This window comes from Astyanax mexicanus, chromosome 13 (assembly GCF_023375975.1).
Source record: "Astyanax mexicanus isolate ESR-SI-001 chromosome 13, AstMex3_surface, whole genome shotgun sequence".
In the NCBI taxonomy this organism is placed as follows: Eukaryota; Metazoa; Chordata; class Actinopteri; order Characiformes; family Acestrorhamphidae; genus Astyanax; species Astyanax mexicanus.
Genome location: NC_064420.1, coordinates 5,303,043 through 5,312,467, shown reverse-complemented (window position 1 = coordinate 5,312,467; position 9,425 = coordinate 5,303,043).

Sequence of the window (9,425 nt, the reverse complement as noted above, 5' to 3'; positions counted from 1 at the left end):
ACAGTCAAGGACAATCCACAGACCACCTCCAAAGAGCTGCAGCTTCATCTTGCTGCAGATGGTGTCACTGTGCATCGGTCAAATACAGCGCACTTTACACAAGGAGAAGCTGTATGGGAGAGTGATGCGAAAGAAGCCTTATGCTTTTGCATACCTCAGGCGACTCTGTTTGTGGCGTGCTTGCAGAAATGGCTTCTTTTGCATCACTCTCCCATACAGCTTCTCCTTGTGCAAAGTGTGCTTGTTGACATATATCATTGAATAGTTGCTTTATTACTGCTGGAAAATGAAAATGAAATCCGCATCCTCCAAACAAACCATCACTGATCATCAGTAAATTTTACATTTCATTTGTAAATCAAGGAACCAGAGTCTGGAGGAAGAGTGGAGAGACACACAGTCCAAACTGCTCGAGGTCTAGTGTGAAGTTTCCACCAATCAGTGATGGTTTGTTTGGAGAGACATGTCCATCATCTGCTGGTGTTGATCCACTGTGTTTTATTATCCAGTCCAAAGTCCAAAGTCAGTGCAGTGTTACAGCACTTCATGCTTCCCCCTGCTGATAACTTTTATGGAGAAGGAAGTTTCATTTTCCAGCAGGACACAGGGCACAGGGCACACTCTGCCAAAAGTACCTGCCCAGCAGAATGAAAAAACAAACTTTGAGAGTGTTTAAATGAAATCAAAAAGAAGACAAGACTTCTGAATCAATTTTTTTCTCTCTTCATCATTCAATTAACAGTACTTATTCAAATGCAAATTGTTTGAAATAACAATTAAGTAATCTAAAAATTAAAAGATTCTATTTAAGAGTCTATTTAACTCAAGTTTTCAGAAAAATAAAATCCTTAAAAAAACACAAATTGTCTCATATTATTGAAGTAAATTCATGTTACCCAGGCTTACAGTGCGCTACAGTGCTAGTGTGAGTAAAAGTTCTCCGGGAGTTGGACTGATAACACAGAGGACAGATGAACATCTGTCTAGACGGGGATCGAACACAGACATGACAGTGCGCTGTAGACGATGACCTTTATGTTCCTGTAGAGATGAGTTTGTACCCCAGTATAACAGAGTTCAGTTGGTGGCGGTTTAACGTTTCTTCAAAGCGGAGGCTTTGTACCCGTGACCTTTCCCACCACGCTCTCTTTCTCACACTTGTGTGTGTGTGTGTGTGTGTGTGTGTGTGTGTGTGTGTGTGTGTGTGTGTGTTTGTGTGTGTGTGACTGATAAGTGCTGTTGTTTTCTTTTATTTCTTTTTTTGTGTGTTTAGATGTTTGCCTCCTGTCTGTCTCTCTCTTCCTGACTCTCGCTCACACCTCTGCATGACAGGGTGAAGAGAGAGAGAGAGAGAGAGAGAGAAAAAGAGAGAGAAAGAGAGAGAGAGAGAGTGGTGTCAGACAGCCTTCCACTGTTTTTGCTAATTTTATTTATTTATTTATTTATTTTTAATGAACTTATTTTTTTATTTGTTATTTTTTAGATAACTTTTTAGTTTTTAGTGTTGGTTTGTTTTAGCTGTTTTCACATTTTTTTACATGTTCCCATTTCTTTTTAGTTTCTTTCTTTTCTTTTATTATTTTTAGGTATTGCTATTTTTTTTTTTATTTGACTCTTTTATGTGTTTAGTTTTTATTTATTTATTTTATTTATTTATTTATCTGTAATTGAATTTTCATTAGTTATATTACCTTTTTTTTTACCTATAATTTTATGATCCCTACTCTTAAGTTATTATTTTTACCTTGTTTGTTTTATATCTTAATATTTTTTAAATTATTATCATTTTTTAAATAATTCTTATACCTTATTAAAATGCTCTTTTCTTATTTTTTATTACTTATTTTATTCTATCTACGTTATTTTTTGTTGTTGTTGCTGTCAATCAATTCTCTATGTAATTGCTCGGCTGCATTGTAAATGAGGGCCACCCTCAATGTACTCCGAGTTTAAATAAATGATTGATTGATTGATTGAGAGAGAGAAAGAGAGAAAGAGAGAGAGAGAGAGAGAGAGAGTGGTGTCACTAAATCATTTTAAACTCCTAGTCTACACTGTCTCCACCTTCAGACAGCCTGCCACTGTTTTAGCTCATTTTATTTATTTATTTATTTTTATGATCTTTGGTATGTTTTAGGTTTCTTTATTTTTCTTTATTTTAATTTTTTTTTTTTAGATAACTTTTTAATTTTTAATGTTGGTTTGCTTTAGCTGTTTTCACTTTTCACATTTTCACATTTCTTCTTTTCTTTTATTATTTTTAGGTATTGCTTATTTATATTTGACTCTTTTATGTGTTTAGTTTTATTTATTCATATGTAGTTAAAATTTTCATTATTTTTACCAATAGTTTTATGATTCCTACTCTTAAATTGTTATTTTTACCTTGTTTGTTTTCTATCTTAAAATTTTTAAATTATTATACAGTTTATACAGTTTCAGTTTAGTTCTCCGGCAGCCGTCCAAAGTTGAGTACAATCGGCCTGTAGCCTGCTGCTAACCCCGGCTAGCACTGCTGGAGCAGCATTAGCATTAGCCGCTATCCACAGCGCTAGCTCTTTTGCTGTTCATGGGCCTCTTGGCTGCATCTCTGATCAGTATTCTCCTTGTTTGAGCTGAAAGTTTTTTGAAAGAGGGACGGCCGGGTCTTGGTTGGTAGATTTGCAGTGGTCTGATACTCTTTCCATTTTAATAATTTATCCCTTGCATGGTGCTCCTTAAGATGTTTAAAGCTTGGGAAATCTTTTTGTATCCAAATCCAGCTTTAAACTTCTCCACAACAGTATCTCAAACCCGCCTGGTGTGTTCCTTCATGGTCTCCAAGATGCTCTCTGCATAGCTTTAAACAGAACTCTGAGACTCTGATCACAGAGCAGGTGCATTTATATATACGGAGACTTGGTCACGCACAGGTGGATTCTGTTGATCATCATCAGTCATTCAGAGATTCTCAATGAACTTCTGGAGTGAGTTTCCTGCACTGAAAAGAGTAATATTGCACGCCCCATTTTTTTTTAAATTTTTTTTTTAAGTTTAAAATATCCAATCATTTTTGTTCCACTTCACGATTGTGTCCCACTTGTTGTTGATTCCTCAAAAAATTACAATTTCATATCTTTATGTTTGAAGCCTGAAATGTGGCAAAAGGTTAAAAAAAAAGTTCAAGGGGGATGAATACTTTTGCAAGGCACTGTATACGTTCAAGCGATTTCTGAAGTGATTTCTGTAGCATTTGGAGTCCTATAAACTCGATCGAACTGTTATCAAATGCCACCATTCTATTATTAAAGAAAGCCTTTCTACTGTATACTTTGAACTATGTACACTCATTGGCCACTTTTTTATTAGGTACACCTGTCCAACTGCTCATTAACGCATGTTAATGTCAAATCAGCCAATCACATGGCAGCAACTCAATGCAATTAAGCATGTAGACCTGGCCGAGACGATCTGCTGCAGTTCAAACCTTCAGAGCATCAGAATGGGACAGAAAATTTAAGTGATTTAAGTGACTTGGAAAGTGGCATGGTGGCATGGTTGTTGGCGCCAGATGTACCAGATGTGCCTTTTAAATCTCATTTTTAGCTGGTTTTCTGTTGTTTTTAGAGATGGAGGACATGGCAGAAATAATCGTTGACTAATTGACTAATCGACTAATCAAAAAAATGATTATCAGAGTAGTCCACTGCCGAAATAATCATTAGTTGCATCCCTATCGTCTACTCTTTCTCAGCAACTCAGCTGTCTGTGTTGAGTACTGTGGGTTTAATGGCACGGCTGAAAGGACAGCAGGATGCTCCAGCCCGCTGGGTCTGCAGGACGCCTCCCTCCTCGTGATGTTCGCTCACACCGCGAGGGGAAGGTGAAGGGGGGGGTGGTGGGGGGTTGGAAGCATCAGAGCGAGAGCCCCTTTGAAACCTTCCAGCTCGCTATGAAATCACGAGCGGCGAGCACTTTGATCCCCAAACGGTTGAGTGGTGACCCCGCTGCGGGCCATCGGCTTGCATTACCCACAGCATGCCTTCATCTCATCCCAGCAACCCCCCCACCCACCCATCTCCTCATCTCCCCGGACCTGACTCACCCAGTCAGCTGATCGTCCAGGAAATCAACTCAGCGCATCACCAGGTATCCAGGAATCAGACCAGTCCTCTATTAAACCACTCCATGACCCATCCAAACTCATTGTGTTTGGTGGAGACGAAGTGTCTGGCACTGCTGGGGGTGGTCAATTTTGTACATAGTTTTCTATTGAACTGAACAGCTAGCGTAGCACAGAAGCTATGCCTCCTTCATCAAAACTGAAGGTACGGTTGTTAAGACATTGCTATTGCAATCGCAAAGTCATGTGATTAGATAAGCCAAATTGACGTATTTTCTCCCAAAAAAAAGCTACGTTAACAGTTAACAGCTTTGAGTGTGTGACACATACACCTCAGTGAGTTCACACGCTCACACGCCACACATGGTATTTCTCACGCTTGCCAATCCATTGGCTGTATATTGTAATGTACTCTCGTTGGGCCAATCAGAATATAGATCGCTCTGTTGTTAGGCAGACCTAGTCAAAGAGGGTGGAGCTTCAGTCATAGTGTCAGATTCGAAAGTTCTGAAACACACGTCGATGAACAACTGAAGGAGAATGGCGGCAACCCCATTCGTGCTCGTCTTAGCTAATTTCAAGATGTTGGCTCCTGGAGAACTACCTGATGGGACAGTGTGTGTATAAACAGTGTTTTTAATAAACTATCTGAGTGCATTCAAGGCTCTCAGTGCCTCGTTTTGAATATCAGAACCCTCGGAATTCATCCAATGAAGTGTGGAGCTACTTTGAGCTTGTTAATGGTGTAAAAACAGTCATTTCTTGGCATGGGCAAAGTTATGCCCCATTCACTAGCATTGTAAGCCTGTTCAGAGCATCGGTTAAAAGCGCTGTATTTCGAAATGATGGGCGAGAATCGAGGTGGGTTATTTGTCATAAGTTAAGGAATTTAGACTCGTTATCATTACGTTTGACTACAGCAAAAGTCAATTTTACACCAGATTTCTCCTTTAAATATACTGTTTTTAGTCTTTTATAGCCTTTCATAAGTTTTTTCTTTTATGAACAGCTTTAGGATGTCCATACACTACACAACTTTAAAAAGACAAAAAAAAAAAAAACTTTTAACAGACTAAAGTCTGACTTCCTCTCACATCTAAAGACAAGACACAGACTTTTTACACACAGGCTAAGATTTAAGATTTGCTTTATATAGAATTAATGCAATAAAGAACATCATTCTTGCAAAATGTTTATTTATTTAACTTGTTTGTATTAAAAAATAACAATAACGGCGAAATAAGACAAAGTAGTGCAAAATAAAATATTCTAATTTAAATATAATGACTTTAAAGTGCTACCTGTGTTTAAATACTGTACCTATTAAAGTAAGAACCATATAAGGAATATTAACTGCAGAATGTGTTTTTCATGTTTTTTCATTAGTTTCATTAGTCACGTGAAGTCACGTCTTGCGGCTTCCCGTAGCTCTTCTTCTATTGGTTGTTGACAAGGGCGTAGGAGCGGGTTTGCACATTTGCTAATATGAATCAAAGCCCACCTTATAGCATCGTAGAACAACATTTGTGGAATTACTTTTAATCACTGTTAATCAATGTACTTCTGTAAAGGTCACTTTACAACCTAAACATGTTACTCCACGTTACATTTACTGTTGTTAAAAATCTAAAAAAAAAATAATAATAAAAAATCCTCCACAGCGAGGCGCTCCGCAAAACCAACGAGCTGATTGGCTGGTTTTCCTAAGAGGCGGAATTTTCTCCCTGAACCAGCTCCGTGATTGGCGCTAAGAGATTTCTCATTTACACAGCGTTCTGTCCCCACATTAATAATACAGCTGAGCTGAGCAAAACGATTCGTTCCTGGCGACGGCCCAGTTCTGCGGGATAATTTTTGGGGGGCGACAAATCCACCTGTTTCTGATATTGGGTGGGACATGTCCCAAACCCCCCCCCCCCCGTTCCTATGCCAATGGTTGTTGACATTGTTCGCCTCACTTTTTGCGTGAGCCGAGTCTCAAAACTGATTTTAAATCGTTAGGTGTGAGGTTTGGAAAAGTTTGGAGTGTTCAAACTTTTGACTGATAATTTAAGGCAACTTATAGTGTCTTAAAATCCACAATTAAGCCTTCAGCTGAAAAAAAAAAGCTCTTGTTCCTGATTGCAGATTCGTTCCACAGGCTGCCATTAAGGTGCTTTAGGGAGAGGCCTGTCAGCCTGTCCTCGGGGAGCGCCGCGGAGATGCGCCGCCGCGTCGCACCGACGGAAAGCTGTCACCGGCGTGAGCGATGACTCACACACTTTTGTTTGGCCGTTCAGCGGAGAGAATGTCAGGCCTGGTGGCTGGCTGGCGAGGCATGTTGCACACGCTAGCGCGCACACACCTACCTACAAGAGTCCCAAGGGTTTAATGGAAGCACTTGACAGTGGAGGTGTCGTTGAGTTACGGGCCAGTCGTTTAGCATCCTCCGCTGCACTTTTGCATGGGATTATGGGATGGAAATACGCAGGGTGGAGGGGTAAAGGTGGACACTGAAATCGTCATGGAGAAGAACGTTATGTATAATAATTCTAATTCTAAGACCTTAGCCTTTCAATTTGTGCTGCAAATTGATGGTTTAATGCTCACAATATATATTTAGTTCAGCTGTTAGTGGAATGAAAGTGTTGTGACCTCCTGGATGAGTTGTCAATGCCCTTTTGGAGTACTTCTGGTCGGCCGGTCACTCCTGGTGAATAAAAGATCTCACTGTGTTTTAAAGTCAAATGAGTGCTGAATGCTAATCTAAATCTTAATCTTCCATTTACTTACACTAAGATTAGGTTTTCAGATTTCCACTAAGGCTGGGTGCAGCAGCGTTAGCATTAGTGGCTAGCCGCTAGCACCGCTACACTGGAGGAACCCTGAATAAGCCAAGGGGAAAATAGCTAGCGGTTCATCCAGTGTAGCTTGTTTTAACACGATAAGCGCACAGGCTACAGTCAGATATACTCACCTCTGAATGGTGGAAAAGCTAGCACTTAGCGTAGTTAGCAGGTAATGCTATTACTGCTCCAGCAGTGAAAGCCAGGGTTAGCAGCAGGCTACAGGCCAAAAATACCCACCTCTGAATGTCGAAAGAGCTAGCAATTAGCGCAGTTAGCAGCTAATGCTAATACTGCTCCAGTCTTGGTGTTGGAAAACTAAACTAAACATTTCTCATTTTCTGCAAATAAATGCTGTAAATGACAATATTTTTATTTGGAATTTGGGAGCGATGTTGTCTGTAGTTTATAAAATAAAACAACAATTTTCATTTTATTTAAATATATACCAATAAATGGCAAGATCATATCATGTTATGTATTAAATTTCCCCTGTAGGATTCTGATTGGAGAATGTGTCGTCTATTCTATCTCAGATGAAAGAGGTGCTGTCGGGTCCAGCTGAGGACCAGCTTTACTACACAAAAGCAGGCGATTAGGCGACCGTCCTCGGGAAGGACCTCCAGAGAAAGGCTCGGTGATCCACACCAGCCCACCTGCTGTCTGAGTGTCTGAGAAAGAAAGAGAGACAGACAGAGAGAGAGAGAGAGAGAGAGAGAGAGAGAGAGAGAGAGATCTCAGTACAGTGCAGTCACTGCTGGTGGGTAAAAGACCCTGAGGAAGTGATTAAACCAACAGCAACCAGGAGGAAACCAGTGAAACCAGCACCCACGGGACCCGGTGGAAAGGTATACACAGTATATTTGTTTTTTTATTCTGGTGGAATAAAATTTTACAGTCAGTGTGTGAAGATGGCCTTCCTACAATACCCACTGCCTCATGTTTAAATGTTTTTTTTTTACCTTTACCTTTTTGCGTTTTTTTTTTTAATTATTATTTTTACATTAATTAAATGGTCAAGGAAGTGGGAAATTATTTACTTTATGATTCATAGTAAAGATGCATCAAAACTGGTTTAATGCTCTCAAAATATAAATATTATTTCAGCTGTTAGTGGAATGTTTACATGCTGAATGAAGTTTTGTAACCTCCTGGATGAGTTGTCCATGCCCTTTTGGAGTAATTCTGGTAGGCCGGTCACTCCTGGGAAGGTTCACCAGCGCTCCATGTTTTTCGTTTTTCTCCATTAGTGAATAATAGATCTCACTGTGGTTTTCTGGAGTACAAAGCTTTAGAAATTACTTTGTAAAGGGGGGTGGGGTTGGGGGCAGTTACTTATGGGCTGAAAAATAACATTTCCAATAAGTAATATGTCTACTAAACTAATATGTCTGCTTAAAGAGCCACTAAACCCTAAATCATATATATTTTTTTCGATTAATAGCTGAAATGTTTTTTTTTTTTGAAGTAATAAAACATTTAAGTCCTGTTTAAAAATATATATATATATATATATTTTTTTTTTCTAACCCTTAAAAATGTGTTTATTGCGGGAATTTCCACCTCTGCAGCGCCCTCTCAGGTTCAACTGTGCTATAGGCAATATGCTGCTGCAGCTCAGCCAATCAGCTCTCCCTCCTGCCCTGCCTCTAAACCCATACATCACCCAGTACCCCTCCCAAACTACCCCTCCCATTTTTTTTTGCCATTTTCAAATTGGAATTGAGGGTGGCGTCAGCGAAAATCAAGGGGGTGTAGTGCCCCTTTAATGCATTTAAAAGCATTTATTGTAGCTGGTCTTAAAATACAGTGTACCTGAGCATTATTAGAAGCAGATGATTACCGCTTGAGGTGAGACTGCTTAACAGATAAGAGACCACAAAGTCAACAGGAAACCACACTGATTCAAATCTTGAGTTAAGTCTCGAGTGCTGCGGCACCACAGCAGTATGAGAACATTTTATTATGAGAACATGTTTTAAAAAAAAATCTAAGATATTCATCTCCTTGCACAGTTGTGCGTCGGGGCCTCCCACTCCTTTTTCTGTCCTTGTTAGAGCCAAAAGCAGTTTGTGTCACTCTTCGAAGGGAATAGATAACAGCATGGTAATATATTTTAATTTTCTTCTCATAGTCTTGCATTGAGTAGCCTTCCTTACTTCCTTAACACAACAATAGACTGATAGGTCTGTAAAGAAAGTTTTTTTTTTCTTTCTGGCCATTTTGAGCCTGTAAGCGAGCCAACAACTGCTGATGCTTTCGATGCTAAACTAACCTAGAATGTTTTCTGCTTTTAGAATTCAGTTTAAGGTAGAATAATCCTGACTTTTATTGACAGCTTCATGCATCTTTGGCATGCCCTCCTCCACCAGTCTTTCACACTGCTTTTGGGTGGGTTTACGCCACTTTGCGAACTGTGCTGGACTCCAGCTCCATGCAGTTCCAGGAGCTGAACTCTAATCAGACTGGACAGTAAACTCTGTAAGCTGTAATAAGCA